Source organism: Brienomyrus brachyistius, chromosome 6, assembly GCF_023856365.1.
Source record: "Brienomyrus brachyistius isolate T26 chromosome 6, BBRACH_0.4, whole genome shotgun sequence".
Lineage (NCBI taxonomy): Eukaryota > Metazoa > Chordata > Actinopteri > Osteoglossiformes > Mormyridae > Brienomyrus > Brienomyrus brachyistius.
This window is the reverse complement of record NC_064538.1, coordinates 18,642,212-18,658,409: the sequence shown is the minus strand read 5'-3', so window position 1 is coordinate 18,658,409 and position 16,198 is coordinate 18,642,212. Positions and strand designations below refer to the sequence as shown.

Sequence of the window (16,198 nt, the reverse complement as noted above, 5' to 3'; positions counted from 1 at the left end):
CAACCCACCTCAATTTTGTGCATTTAGGTAAGTGGTGGCTTTCATTTAGATGGAGTGTAGGGCTGCCTTTTGCTCATAAATTTATCATTTCCAGCTGATTTTTTGTTTTATTTTATTTTTCCAGCTTGCAGGTGCCAGGATGCACTATGGAGATTTCACCTATTACCAAATCAGTGAGGCGTTGCGGCTTGCAGTGAGGTGCGATGGACATGCTGCTCCACTCTCAGTGAATCCCCGTATGCCTGGAGGTGAGATGATGGTGGGCTCAGCACTACCTTTAGCGCCTTGGGGGCAACTTCACCCCATTATCCTTCACCAGCATAGACGGTGAGAACCTCGAAACCTAAAGACCGTAGTCTTACAAAGAAACTGCTAAAACGACACACAACCGAAGCCACATGGGGGATACAGCCAGAAATCTGCACTTCTCAAGAGTGCATCTCAAAGAACTATAATTAACACAGGACTTAACGAGTTGCCAAGTAGACAAAGCGAGTGAATACAAGCCTGGATGGACACCCAACACAAGCCAATAGGATCAGGGATGAATTCCCACATAGTGATGAGGAGAGAGACAGGTCAATACAACAGTGAACACCTTTTTGACCCAAATCTTCCACCACTTGGTAATCAATGACAGGAGCTCCTTCCTCCTCTCAGATTAATCAGGTTTGTTATTCCTACAGATAGGCAAAGCCTCACATCAGCCCTGTTACTCACGTAAAACAGACTAGATTACAGCAAGTATTCATGCTCACAGGTGATGCAACAAAACAGTTTTCAGTATGATGTAAGTATGATACATTTTTTTCCTGCATGATGTAAGTCCTTTGTAATTTGAATTGAATATTACTCCCCAACCTTCTAAAATAAATATATTAGCATACTCATAATAAGTATAAGAACAACATAAAAATTGACAGCGTGTTTAGAAATAAATGCTTGTAGATACTTGCAAAACAGATTTATTTTCGACAGCATTTCCTAAACAGATGTAAACTAAATGCTAACATTCAATTATTTTTCCCCAGGAGCTGCCATGCAACTGGATTTCGCGTTTTATGTCTAAATGTTAACAAAGGTTGGTCTATTAAGGGGAAAAATTTGACTTAAGAAACTGTGCAAACGATTACATTTCTGGAGTGTAATCAAATCAGTGAAGGAACATTGAATCTATACCGCTTTCTTATTCCCATTAAACTAATCGTCCCAATAAACCAAAATATAATTACAAAACTCTGCATTTTTTAAAGCAATTTGTTTCATTTAATTTAATAAGCATGGATGAGAAATATAGCATTTTTTCTGTCTTGCAGTTCTGAGATATAATGTTCTTTCAGGCACAATAAGAAGGACTTGACCTGATTTGAAAGATTGACATTTTAGAAGTTAAGGACAGCCAATGAAATCAAAGCAAAAGGTTAGGCATCTAATGTCATGGAAAAGTACAGCTTTCAGGGCGTGATCAAATAGCTTTTCCCATTGTCCGCATCACATTGAATTTCCAAATCCGAATTTCAAAATCGACAAATCAGTCAAACTCGCCGATAACTTAAATGTCAGCTTACGACAGTTTACAACACTCCATGTGCAAGAATTTATTTAATGTGAAAACTTTGCTTCACCTTAAAATCAATTGATTGGCAAAATGGATCTGACAGCCTCACAAAAAAGTAAAAAAAAAATCATTATTATTAAAATTGAGAGAAAATTCACCATCGACTACCTAGCTGTAACTTATGTACACTGTTCTGTACTGTACGTCGTTACATTGTGTCGTATTCAGTGCCTGTGGCAGAACCAATATGGCGGCAGGGAACCTGGGGATGGTGAAGCACTGAGTATGCAGACGATCCATAGCCACGCTCCTGGGAGAGTCTTATGTGTTTTAGGAGGAAGCCCTTTATTAAAAAATATAATTAAAATAACAGGCTCCTTAAGGTGGGTGTCGTTTGGGGGGGCACAGTACCTCATTTGGGGGGGAGGGGTGCACAATGGCTCATCTGGGGGGGCATGGTCCACACATGGACCCTGGTAATATTTATACTATGGCTCTAACTAAACAGTGTGTTGTGTGGGTTTGTAATAAAGCCGGAGCCGTGGAAGTAGTCGTCTTCTGAGCTGCCCGATTAGATACCCAGCCCACAGCCAGGGAGCCACCCGTCCCTGCCATTAGGTGAGGAGCTACGGAAGCCGGCGTTGAGTCAACAGCATCGGTGTTAAATACTCAGGGCTTAAGTCTCAGCATGGGGGGAGGTAAAGCCAGGACGCCCCAGGCAATTTCCAAAGACACGCTGTCTAGCTGGAGGTAATAATATGGCATCTGTTCATCCATCTTACTGCAAGGGAGTGAAGACAGCCAGGGAACACATGATGAGGCGGGGATGCAGCTCTCATATGATGATTATTCACTAGAGCATAGCTCTCGATCACGGGGAATAAGGCTATTAAACGCCGGCTAAGGGGCATGGAGGAGGGCCACAGCCTCTAGGTCTTCCTCAACACAGAAGGAGCCCGCAGTTGCCCTCCTTACGATTTAGAACGCACACACACGCCCTGCTGTAGCCGTCTTGCCGGGTTTCTATATTTGGGCTCAGAATTCTTTTGTTCTAAGAAGTTGTCAAGTTCCTTGCCTCCTGGAGATTGACATCCACTACTGTTGCTTGCGTGTCTGGCAGGCAAGTGGAAACCGTACCCCCCCCCCCCCAAACCAACCCCCACCATCGCTCCCCTTAACTCCCTGAGAAGGCTTCTCATTTGACTCCTCCAAGCGCTGGAGACAGGGAGAGATGCTGGAGACCGCGTACCGACAGCTCTGAGGCAGCGTTGCCATGCTTCTGAAGGTCCAACACAACATCTGAGCGTTCGAAACAATCTACCCTTGCGTTGATGCGAAAGTAAACAGGACAAATCTGTCACTCATTTCCATATTTCCATATTCGAGCGTGAAATAGGCCACTATTGACTGTACCAGGAAAACAGAATGCATTAAAAATACAAATCCGCAGCGCTTTCACCTGTATAAGAACAGACTCCATATCATCATCCTCCATTTTAACTGGGGAACTGCAGGCACATCTCAACAGCTGACCTCTGCTTAATAAAAGGACGATGCTAACGTTTGCTTTTGAACTTTACAGAGCCGGGCAGGAACAGCATCAGTAAGAGCGGACCGTCGGGGCCGTCGTGGAGCACCCGACTGTTAGAAACCCAACAAAAGCCAATAAACAGTCAATCCTAGAAGCAGCTGGCTGCAGACTGTAATTAGTCTATGTGGAGTCTGGTGTGAAGGACAAGTGAGGGACATATGTACGATGAAGTGGCACCGCGATGTGTCCTCTTATACCCGCGGTGTGACCCACGGCGATACCGACTCTCTTGCTTCCTCAGGGCAAGTGACATCTGGACCCAAAATCTACCAACACCTCATTTCATACCGTGTTAAATCTCCCCGCTGATCATCTCTCCGGGCTTAACTGCAGTCGACATTCACATTTCCCCTGCAATGGAATCATTCTCTTTAAACTGATCCGTGTCGTTCTGCAGCACCGTACAGGTCGACACTCCTCTCCCCGCTGGATGTGGGGGTTACTGTTCCATCACATCACACGACATCACCCTGGGTCTTCAGCGAATCAAGGTTCTGCTGCGCTTTGAGTCATGATTGAGTTCTCCTGCTTTTTCGATTCGCTATTCCCTTTTTTTGAGTTTATTCCAGGGCATAATTAAACTCAAGAGAAATGCATAAATTCTGAGACAAATTATTTGAGCAGGACATTCAAGGAAGTTTTATAGTTATGAGGGTACTTGCTCTCGGTCCACCAGTTATTTGTTGAATAATTGAAAATTGTGCCAATTAAAGTGAGAGGCATCCTCAGAAAGAGAGTTATGCTTTTCAATTTATTCTTTTGAAATATAAACCAGAAATAATTAACAGAAATGATATTATTCAGCTGACATTTTCAATGTATAAAAATAAAACGGCTTTGATATTCTTGATTTTTTTATACATGTAAATTAAGCAACATGATTTAACATTTATTAACCACATGTTTAAAGTTCGAATACCTTGCATCTTACCAGCAAACTGAGCCTCACAGCTAAATCAGGAAGCCAGTAACATTTATCTTTGGCTCCGTTTCCCTCATTTATCTGTCTGTTATTTGCTGAAAACTACAGACCTTCAGTCACAAACAAATGAATGTTGCAATGAGATAACAATATAACAGTATTATGGGAGATAACAGTATTACATGAAGCCCACGTGGTATGATGAATGTTGGAAGATTGATCCATATTTCTAAGCACGTCTCCCCAAACCCATCACAGGACAGTTTGTGAATCTGATTCCATATTACATGTTCAGACATATTAGCACATCCATCCATCTCCCAGAACCATTATCCAGTACAGAGTCACGGTGAGCCTATGGCAGATTCCAGGAAGGACAGGAAAACCTCAGAACTGGATTCTCATCCAATGCAGGACACACAGACATTATATACACATATCAATTCAGAGACGCCACTTAGCCTAAACACATGTTAATGGACAGAGGGAGGGAACCGACAAAAAAGAACCGAAAAATTCCACACAGCCATAACTGGGGGAGGAAACAAACCTCATCACAGACGAAACTCCTTGAGACGCACGAACCAGAACTTCAGCTGATCTTTTGTGCTAAATACCATTAATTTGTCCAGTGCTACTGATTGCCATGTCACTAACCCAGCCTAGCAGAGGTAAGGCTAATCCAGGGCTCGCAAAGTAGCCCTTCAGGCAGGCATTCTTCAGGTTTGTAGAAAGTGTAATTTGACCAGGCTAAATTAAAAAGATAAGTTTTTATATAATGTGCATGGAATACCATGACTGACAATGAACCAAGATGGCGGCATAAGGCGATAAACCCTCCTAAAAATGAAGGCTTTAATTGTATACACAAAGCATCATTATGATCCACGCCTCAGTGGTCAGTTTTTCCTCCAAATATCAAGTCCATCCATCCATCCATTTTCCAAACCGCATATCCTACTGGGTCGCGGGGGATCCAGAGCCTATCCCGGAAGCAATGGGCACAAGGCAGGGAACAACCCAGGGTGGGTGGCCAGCCCATCGCAGGGCACACTCACACACCATTCACTCACACATGCACACCTATGGGCAATTTAGCAACTCCAATTAGCCTCAGCATGTTTTTGGACTGTGGGGGGAAACCGGAGTACCCGGAGGAAACCCCACGACGACATGGGGAGAACATGCAAACTCCACACACATGTGACCCAGGCGGGCACTCGAACCTGGGTCCCAGAGGTGTGAGGCAACAGTCCTAACCTCTGCACCACCATGCCGCCCCCCAAATAGTAAAAAAAGAAAAGAAAAAAAAAAAGGTAAAGAAACACGGAAATTTTATTTTACTTCGGGATAATTTCTGATAACCCATTGGGCAGGCTGTTGCATTCTGGTAGCCCCACAGGAAAACTAGCGATTTTGCGAGCTCTGTAACCTTAACCCTCTCCAACTCATCACCACACTCTTCCTCCTAGGGGTGTGGGATTTGAAATTATTAGACTGTGAACGACTAAAATGTCTCCACAATCTACCTTCACGGAGAGGTCATTAGTATCACATTACAGTGCACATTCTATGAATTGCAGTTCTATCGCTCACACACACATCCAAAGTTGTTTTGTCAGCCAAATTTGTACCTCCCTAGTGCTATATAGTATACCTGTACTTTGTCATTAGTTATTTATAAAGGGTGGGGGTGGTGGGATCAAACCCCCAAATCTGAACATGAAAGGCCACTGTGCTGCCCTGTTCGTACGTGAGACCATTATTGTGAGATCATGCATATTATTATTTTAATAACCATCAGTAAGTTAATAACCCTGTTGGCAAGAATACAAAGCATAGAATACAGTTTCTGTGCTTTCCTATATAAGCTAATAAAATCGTGCCAATGGCGGTCACAGTATTAAAAACAATGAAACTATAAAACGAAAATCATAACAATCTGTTTTTCTTCAGCTATTTTATATACCTGACAAAATGTGTTTGGGCAACCTTCGGCGAGAGAAACCCAGAGCATGTCTGGCTGTGGGGATTGCAAAGTCACATGGGTAGACGTTAAGCCTCCACATCTTTAAGTCGTCTGGAGCACTGATGCATCATGGGTACCTCAATGGCCATATGCCAGGGTGCCCTCATCCATTGAACATGCTTACAAGGGAGTATCAGTCAAAGTCAGCAGTCCGTTGTGGCTAGTGTCATATTCTTCATTGTTGGGGGGGGGGGGGGGGGGGGTTGTTAATGTGAAGGTCAGGAAAGTTGGAGGTTAAGCAAACTTTTAAAGAAAGGTAACTCTGTCACAGGACTGAGTCTGGACTCTTCGAAAGCAGGGATGAAAGGAAGAATGGTCTCCAAACTGTACCCCATCCTGAATAATGAGCTTGTATAGTTCAGGAGCACCTTCCTCCACAGACTCATTTTCCTGAGACGCACAGACAGACACTGCTGGTGCTCCTTAATGCCAAACAACAGCCATTTATTTAGTACTATTAGTCTCCATGTTCCTAACCCAACCTCGCATCGATGGCACTAACCCAGCCTCCCGACTCCTCACAGTACTGTTCTACCTGCAGTGAATTACACAACTTCCATAATTACAAGCATCTGCCCCACTAGTGCCAGCTACACTGAGCTATATACAGGTCGTCATCGACTTACCACCTACACAACTTACGGCTGATGGACTTCAGCGAATATGCAGCCATGACTGCACCGCGGCAGGCAGTGCAAGTGCTGCCCAGTGTGAGCGTGTGTCACCTTCCGCCACCACTGTCGGCAGTAATGAACTAGGAAAATGTTGACAAAAAGGTTAGAAACACCAAACAACATGGCTTAGATATAATTGTATTATGCAGTATACTACACATTTGATCATTTTTGCATATAAAACAAAGAGCCGACTTACGATTGGTCGATTGGAGCCAATCACGGCTGTAAGTTGACGACGACCTGTACTGTATTTTATTTATAAATTAAATTCTATTTTATCTGTTTCGATCACAGTGACAGGAGTGGCATCGGTGTTAATGCAAACATACAGTACGAAGGCACCAACCTCACAGGTGACTTCAGGGACTGTATAATCTAAATGACGTCTCCTGAGTACAACAGACTTACAGCAATATTGAAACATCAGGCCCCTCATGAATTATATCCAAGAAGTGAGGCGTTAATAATGTTTTTCAATGGGACCAGGCTGCTTTCAAAGCTAACAATGCTAAACAGCAGCGGATACACATTGTTATCCTTCTGGCACCTCGTCCTGACAAAGCAGACCTCAGTGGGGAAATGTAATTTCAATCTCCAAGACACTTTCAGGCACTGAGCCTATCAAAGCAAACAAAGCGGAAGAATTTCCAGAAGAATCAATGGTGCCGCACGCTCTTTGAGTCATATTTCCTAGCAACGGCACCACTAAACTGGCAGCCCAATAAGCGACAGGTACTGCTTGTTCTAAACATCTTACTTTTTTACCCTCGTTTATTTTCTCGCACCGTTACGTGACCATTTTGCCAGAACTTGACAACCATTCGCTCTATTTATCCACGCATCACACAGGCAGTGTGGGCGTGCGGCGCCGCAGGTTAGGATGCACTGCCTGTGATCAGAACGTCACCGGTTCAAATCCCACAGCTAGCCGAGTGGTTTCATCTTTAGGTCCTTGAGCAAGACCCATAGGCCCCTGCTTACTCCAGGGACTGTCCAACCTTGTTTGCAAATTCTACATTACCTCAGATAAAAGCGTATGTTGAATAAATTGTAATTATATAATTTTATTCTTAAATATTAGATATTTTTTCCCCAGGAGAAACCGCAATTAATCCTCAATTCACCCCTGAACAGCAGACATGAAAAATCCGCCCACGACTTAGTCTTCATTAAAAAGAAAATAATAATTAAAAAAAAAAAAGTTAATGGTGGCTTTCTGCATTTTTCATGGACTTTCCACTGGAGAATTCCATTTCCCTGGGAGCAGAGTTTGATAATGGTTTACCTGGCCTGCCTGCATCCATCACCTTCTGCAGGACTGCTCTTTAGAAATTACCCCCCAAATTCACATATTTATAATATTAGCCATGCACACGGAAATTGGAATCCTCACCGAATCGCCCCATTTTATTCTCTTACTAACAACACAATAGTATAAGCAGTTAATTCCTTGGTGCAGGAACCAGAGCCATCGCCGAGTGGCTGCATCACATCCAATGGTGGACGTTACACCATCCTTACACTGTGTTCTGCACCTCCTCGTCTTAATCGCGTACTCTTCATTTTTTCATAGCGTGAAGGATTCATGGGAAACTGCGAAATGGGCCCCCTGTCTTTCCCGCCGAATATTACTGCAAAGGGGAAGTATTTTAAAGTAAAACAAAAGAAACAAAAAGAAAAATCGACAGAAGTCCCTCGGGCACGTGACCTTCCGAAACTGGGAAAGACCTTCAAACTCCAAGGAGTTCACTCCAGGGACCTGGGATGCCAACCAAAAGTCAGATGCCAGCTGATGATGTCAGAGAAGTTCATTTGTTCCTTCACCCTGCACAGGTAAAAAAAAATTCCTCGGGATTCATGGTGGATTGTATCGTGTAGCTCTCGATGATAAAACTTCATTCCATTTCAAGGTAGAAGTGCAATTTAACACAATGCTAAAAACCACAATAGGAGGGCCGCGCCCCCATTGACATTTTAATAAGAAGTAATATATAAATGCTTAATGCGTTTTGTATTTTGATAGTAGAAGATGAGAAGATTCCAAATGTAAATTTCCAAAGCCTATTTTTTTCCCCTCACAGAACACACTGAATGCAGCACTAAAGATATGTCTTAATATTTTAATACAAGATGTCCTTTGAAGAAAGCTTTAATAGTCAAGATGAAGAGAGAGTCCTTGGGGTGCTTCCTAAATTAATAAACCCTAAGCACTATAAATAATGAATAAGCAATCGTAGAACAGGAGCTCAGTTTGATGTTCGGCAACACGAATGCTCCCACACACGTGTTAATTAATCATGAGGATACATTTGTGAGACCGGCTGCATGACGGTGAAGTGGGTAGCTGTGTCACCTCACATCTCCGGGGGTTGGAATACAGTCCCCTCTTTTTGTTTATGCAGCTAGCTAAGAATGAATCTCAAAATGGCACATAGTGTCTTAAAATATCCAGGGTGTTCCCCTACCTTGTGTCCCTTGCTTCTTGAGGAAGGCTCCAGACTACCTGGATAAATGGGTGGAATTCGATTGGCTGGTTGGATGTATTACAGACCTGGAAACCTAACCATTCGAATCCACTGCTTTGCACACTGAAGGGCAAAACGTGAAAGCAATCATGCTGAAGAACCATTATGGTAAACAGGGGCGTATCAAAGATCTTAAGATCTCAGGGCTTAGCTCAGACACCTAATCTGTCCAAGGGTCATCGTATTGAATCCTCTCTCTCTGAAGTTACGATGATTGTAGCACTATGAAGGCTTTTGAGAAACACAGCCCCCGGACTCAGATAGTCGTGATGTATGGAATTCTCAAACTGAGAGCATGACTAGAAAAAGATCCAAACTAAACAAATCCTTCAGGGCTTGTCTGGATTCAGTAGGGGCTTCAGCCCCCAAACGCCCCAGGCTTGCGACGCATCCGACATTAACGAGCACTGACCGTCAAAGGGTTAAACACACAAGATGAACAAAAATCTTTTTCTTTCATCCGGGCAAATAAAATTAACAATTCAAATAATAATGAATTAAAGTTCGACTAAAACACATTTTACGCAATGATGGAAAAAGTGAAACATAAAAAAAAATTAATGAAAGCACATAAGGAGAAATGCCATAAAGTAAACAGACAAGATCGTGTCCTGTGAACATAAGTGTTATCTAAGGGACCTGCATATTAAGGACGTTCAAGCGGAAAGAGCACAGCTGGTGACAGTCATTGCTGCAAGCAAGAGAGAGAGAGAATAACCTCCTACTGTAATTGGCAAACTGCAGACAATTGACTCTTTGCTCGGAGAACAAGATCTGGGCTTTGCTAGGATTAAAGAGTCAAACAGACTAAGAGCACGGGAACCGAAACATTCAGCACTTTGCGTTTTGAAGGAGGAATCGTTCCAGGCAACTTTTATTTTCTTAATTTTACTCTCCAAGTGTAAAGAATGTGCTTTGCGAATGGTCCACTGGGATTTTTCTTCTACCGTGATATCCAATTAACAAGCATTATGTCTCCTAGAAAACCACAGTAAGCAGTAAGAAGATAAGAGCAAAGGCCTACAGGGAGGCTTCCGGAAGAGCAAACGACTGTCTGCTCCATGTACCTCATCCACGTGATGGATCTAATCAGCTAACTTGGCCAATCCACTGACGCGTAGCAGGGCAGTGAAACTCCAAGGTGCTCTGCTGGCCTCGCTAATCCGTCCACTTCCCAGGCACTGGCAGGGAAAATATAACAAAACCGCCCCACCATTCGCCCTGAAGCCTGCCACGCTACGATGCAGAGCGTCCTTACGCACTTTGAGCAGTGAACCGTCTGCGTAACTGTCCTTGAAGAGGCACTGGGTGTGATTTCTCCAAACCCACGGAGCTGTGGAAGAGAGGGATTACGGCATTATGAGTGCCAGGGGGAGAGTGTTGTGCAGTCACTCAACACATGTGCATGCTCTCACGCTGATGAGGGCATCAGCTCTGACGGAAACCCTAAAGGAGAAAACCTGTGCGTCGTGGGCTGGGACTTCCTGCCAGTCGCTGGCTCAAATCCTGTGCCTGGCACAATGTTGTGCCCGTTGGACCCGTAAGCAACGCCCTTAACACCAGTTGCTCCTGGAACTGACTAACCCTGCTCTCTGATCAAGGGTGGAGGTGTGGTTTCAACATCCGCAACCCCGTAAAAACACACAGTACTCACACAATATTGATAGGGACACGTCACTACCATGCACACCCAAATCTACGCCGTTGTCTCTGATCCGCCATTGTATTTTGTTATGGAAAAAAATGTATGCTAAATAAATAAAGCTAATGTAAATGCATCCCACACTTGTAGAATTACCCAGCGTGTCTTAGTGTGGGGGGAAAAGGGGGATTTTTATATCTACTAAAAACCTCTAGGCCAGAATGGATAACAACACAAGATTACATATTTCAGGGAGGCCTATATCCAAAAAAACATAATCCAGTAACTGCGAGATTGTCAAAAGAGACAGATCCTGTTTTGCCTCATTGCCGTATCTTTGGATGATTCGGCCCAACAAGGTCAAACACGCCTCTCACCTTCTCGCAGTTGCATAGCCATCATAAATAATTGATCTGTTTCTGAGGATAACTATTACGAGCAATCGCTTTGGTCATAAAAAAAAAAAGAGTTCCCTCGCATTTCAGGTTCTGTGGAGAAATTGCACTGTAAAATATGGAAATTGAGTCATGAACCTGGTACACCACCTCATACTGTGCAAAGACAATCTACCCAATTCATCATCTACTGTTCACTGGCTTTCAATCCCACTATTACAGAGTGGACTGAATGAACTACATTTTATTATTTATTCGTTTACCTATTTACGTATGCATATAGTTTTACTTTTGGCAGGTAAAAAAATCCCTTGTGATTCCAGAATACATTACAAGAGGGAAGTTTCCAAAGAAAAAGCCAGAGTTGCATAAGAGACATCACCACAAATAATACACCTCAGATTCAGACAAGCCTGAGCTCCAAGCTTCTATAGCTGCGGCGTAGAATACCGAATATCATATTCATGGCTTGAAACCTTCAAAAAGAAAAAAACACTTTAGACTTTTTCGGAATATCATGAAGCAAAGCCCACAGTGTTTGATTTACTTATTTTAACAATACTTCATTTCATTTTTCACAGATTCCATTTGAACGTCACAGTGAACATAAGAATGAGAACATCCCAGAGAATCCAGTCAAAGACCAAGCTGGATCCTGGTGGAGAATCTGTAAGGATCCCAGTCTCCAGTACTCAGCTTGGCAGTACGGTAGGAACTGGACAGGAGGGTCACGAAACGCAAATCATGCGAACTGGTTACTCTAAACTGGTGTGGAAATGTGTGTGTGTGTGTGTGAATCCTGGGGACTATCTGATTCTATCACTTTTGCACCATCTGTATTTTGAGCTACATTTTCATAACCAAGCAAGGCTGAACAGCTAAATATTTACTGAACGTTGCCAATAAACATCTTGAATCTCGCATCTTCGGTCAAACCCGCATTATATCCTTTGCTTTCCAGCACAGGCCCCGAATTGTCCCACTTATTGAAACTATTCAGGCACTAGCACAATGGTCAGGAATAATATTGTAGCTACATTTGAATGAATTCAATAACATGTGGAGTAAAAGATAAGTGCCCAAAGGACTTTTAAAGCTTCAAAATTCTGTGTGAATTCTTGGGGAAAAAATGCTTGTTGTCATACCAGGGCAAGATAAAATTAACTTGCAAATCTGCATTACTCTGAAAAATCTTTCAAAAGAATATGTGAAACAACATGTGCAATTATTCACGTGGACAGTTAATGTGTGTACCAATTTGCTCTATTTTAGCCAACGTAACGCTCCTGCAGAGTTCTGCACATTAAAATCATTAAATCGGAGAGCAAGGTTGGCAAAATTAATGAAGGCCAGCCTTTATCCAAAAGGTTCCTCATCTCTTTATTTCAAATGACCACCACGACTCATTGACTTTTTTTTTTTTTGGTTAATTGAACACACGCATCTAGCCTTAATGACCTATAGCAGGACCAGAACAAAGCATTAGTCCCTCATGACTTTTAATTTGGGTATTTTTTAGGGGCATTATAATGCGGCCACAGAAAGCCCACAAGGTTAAGCAATGAAGTAACAATGACTCACCTTCTATGCCCCTTTTCATTCGACCATAAAAGGGGAACAAGCAGAACTGCAGCTTACTGCCATTCCTAGCACAGTCCAAGCTATTCATTAACTCAGCCAGACAGACCCTTATACTTAAAAAAGACAAACTAAAGACAGGTATGAACCATCTCTGATGTGTTTACATTTACGAGCCAAACTTGCTAATGCAAATACCGAGCATGCCATTTTACAGAATGCCTGACGTCTTCTAGCAAGAATAATGGAGCCCCCCCCCCAGGAGACCCCTACCCCAGTATTATCTCCTTTATTCAAATTAATAAGACAGAAACGAAATGGGCAGCTGCTGCACCTACAATGGCTGCATTTATCAGCGTTCGCCCAGAGACGTGTTCCTCTGGCTTTGAAGAATACTAGTTTACAACAAAGCTGACCTTAATCCCCTAAATCTGAAGCTTGAAAAGATTGAGCCATCCACCAAAACCGTCTTAACCGCACCTAGTTAATGCATTACTTTTTAATTAAGCTAATGGAACCATTCAATCATTGGGCCCTAGAAGCTTTCTAGAGCTTTACCCTTTTTGGGGTTTAGAGGCTAGGTATGGTCTGCAGTAGTGTCAGGCTTTTTTAAATAAGTGGATTCTCCTGCCCATTTTCTGTGACCGCGAGTCCTATTCAGGGTCGGGGGGGGGGGGGGGGGGGGGGTCCGGTGCCCATCGTGGAGGCTATGGGCGCAAGGTGGGGAACAGCCCAGGATGGGTTACCAACCCATCATTAGCAGTTGCTGTTTTAGAACATCCATTAATTCGGAAATTCATCCATCCATTTTCTACAGTATATCCACTTGTCCTGTGCATAAAATGCACTGCATAAAGATATTTGATAAACTATATAAAAATATAATAGAATAATTATATTTATCAAATATTTATTATTGAATTATACCACAGTTGTATAGATGAATTACTCTTTCTCTCCCTCTTCCTGGTTTCAAAAACTAACAATCCCCACACATTACTGGGCCACTGATGCTGTTTATCCACCAACCTGACCTTCTCAATATGCAACACCACTGCAAATACACTATATGCTAGGAACAAGAAGCAGCATCCAGACCAGACAGTGACAAAGGTTATAAACAATTTATTTCCTGGCAATTCACTCATTTTAACTGAACTTGTAAAAATAGTGAGTTATGATGAATGGAGAAATCTCCAGGAATAATTTAAGCCATTTGAATCTTTACTGTTGGTTTGATAAAGGTACCTGATCCATAAATCTAAAGAACTGTTCAAGGTATTTTTTTTACAATAGAAAAAATCAATACTACATCAAGACCAGTGTAACAGAGATGTATAATATTTTACCTACATGTACAAATTCCTGTCTTCACCACAATATGTGAAATGAACACAAGACAATTCGTAAGGGAAAAATATGTTTCATGCATATAACACATTTTATAACTTAATTACACATGGTAAGCAATGATACCCAATAGAATACAATATTTTCTTTGCCTTCATTTGTTTTTCTGCATAGTCTTTGAATAGAACTGGAATGTATTCCAAAAAGAATTATGATTGGACCACACTCAAACACGGTGAAACCTAATTAAGTGAAAGCACAGTCCATGAAAGTCTGCATTCCTTACAATAATTACACTCCAAAGAATGTCTGAAGCTTCCCAGAAAACATAAATGAGAGTTTAACCGTTTACTGACAAGAATCCAGTCTTTCTGGTCCTTCCATGTTACCAAAGAAAATCACATAAGCATCTTGACATATCTCAGTGCTGATCTGTATTTGACTGACCTACGAATTTTCATGCTCTCTCAATTCAAAGGTATTCTTGTTGCTGCACTCGACACTGACGCCTTAAAGACTAGAACAACCCTCTCCTGGCGGACTAAAGTTTGGACTAAACTTTAACTCCAGCTAAACTTTCCATCCACAGATGAGCATCAGTGCCGATGTCTGTGGAGACAACCAACTCCAGTTCCTTTTACCTGAATGAAACGTGGCCCCTTTTGGCCCAGACATGACCACCCCTCCGGGAGAGACTGTCAGTCTCGGCAAGAACAAGACCAAAGGAAAGCACTGGGACCCAAACTCAAAGGAAACGAGACCATCCTCCAACTCGTCCAGTACACTCAGAACACGACAGTCCAGCTGCCCTTTTGGCAAACCACAAACCCTAGCGTATCACATTCCTTCCTAAAATTCCTTTTTCACGTCAATCACACCAAAGCCGTTCAATAAGTCAAGTTCTATAGGTTCGATGACACATGCCCTCTTCAGCACTGAGGTAAACTTCAAAAATTAAGTGCATCTCTATGCTAAATCCCAGCTCAGGCGAATCTCAAACCACAAACTGTGAAAGTACTGGTAGAGGTACCCTTTTAAGCTGTGACTTTTTGTGACATCACCTCAGGGGGAAGCTCACTCGGGTTAGGAATCCTGACTCACAAATGTGTCTGGATCCCGGTTTAATCTAGTCTATAAAGGCTCCCTCTCTTGCATAGGGACTCTAGCTTTGACACTGTTTCCTTTCTATTCGGGCATGATTGCCAGGATGTGATTCTTAATTCCTTCTACTCCTTGAATCAACAGAGGCTTTGCTGCAAAGATCAATGGTTTGGCTACAAGTGACTCCAGGCAACATTTAGACCGTCTGACTTTTATATAATATGATCATAATATGATTTAGAAGGTACTGGATTTTCTCAGGGTTTAGGTTTGCTTGACATGGTTGAGAGAGAACATGCCACATGCTTTCCATTTCCATCACTCTATCAGACATAGAGAAAACAAAAATCTTCACAAAAACACAGGAAACCATGCATTTTCCCCCCTCGAATGTCATTTGAGATAGACACGCTGAAAAAAAACTTGAAAATAAAGAAGAAAACTGCAGAGGTAGTGGTGCTTGTGTTGTGTTTCAGTTGGGGCATGTGATCGAAAGGTTGTCAGTTCGAATCCTGGGTGCTGGCAGAGTGATGTCATTGTTGTGCCCTAGAGTAAGGCCCTAAACCCCAACTGCCTCCAGTGACTCATCCATATGCCTCATCCTGCTTTCTCAAAGGAACGTCACTTTGGATAAAAGCGATTACTACATTAATTTGATAAAATGTTAACGCTGCAGTAATGGACAGACCTTAAGAATATTTTTTTCCTGTTAAGACTGACTTTTGAGTGAATTCCAAGGGATTTACATTAATAAATCCTTAGTCAGGTAAAGTAATGAAATAATTTTAAAATGTACAGGCAGGTACGGATACTGAGAAGGGTCAAAAATG

At 42.4% G+C, this 16,198-nt stretch overlaps 1 protein-coding gene and 1 long non-coding RNA gene across 2 annotated transcripts in view; both read right to left on the bottom strand.

Moving 5' to 3' along the window:
* The window catches only part of LOC125745181 (uncharacterized), an 81,238-nt gene extending 74,382 nt beyond the window's left edge, over positions 1–6,856 (bottom strand). The window contains exon 1 of the long non-coding RNA XR_007398590.1: positions 6,743–6,856. This is a non-coding gene — a long non-coding RNA (uncharacterized LOC125745181). The remainder of the gene's footprint in view (positions 1–6,742) is intronic.
* Positions 1–16,198, bottom strand: part of ntm (neurotrimin) — a 284,096-nt gene that overhangs the window by 218,152 nt on the left and 49,746 nt on the right. The window lies entirely within an intron of this gene.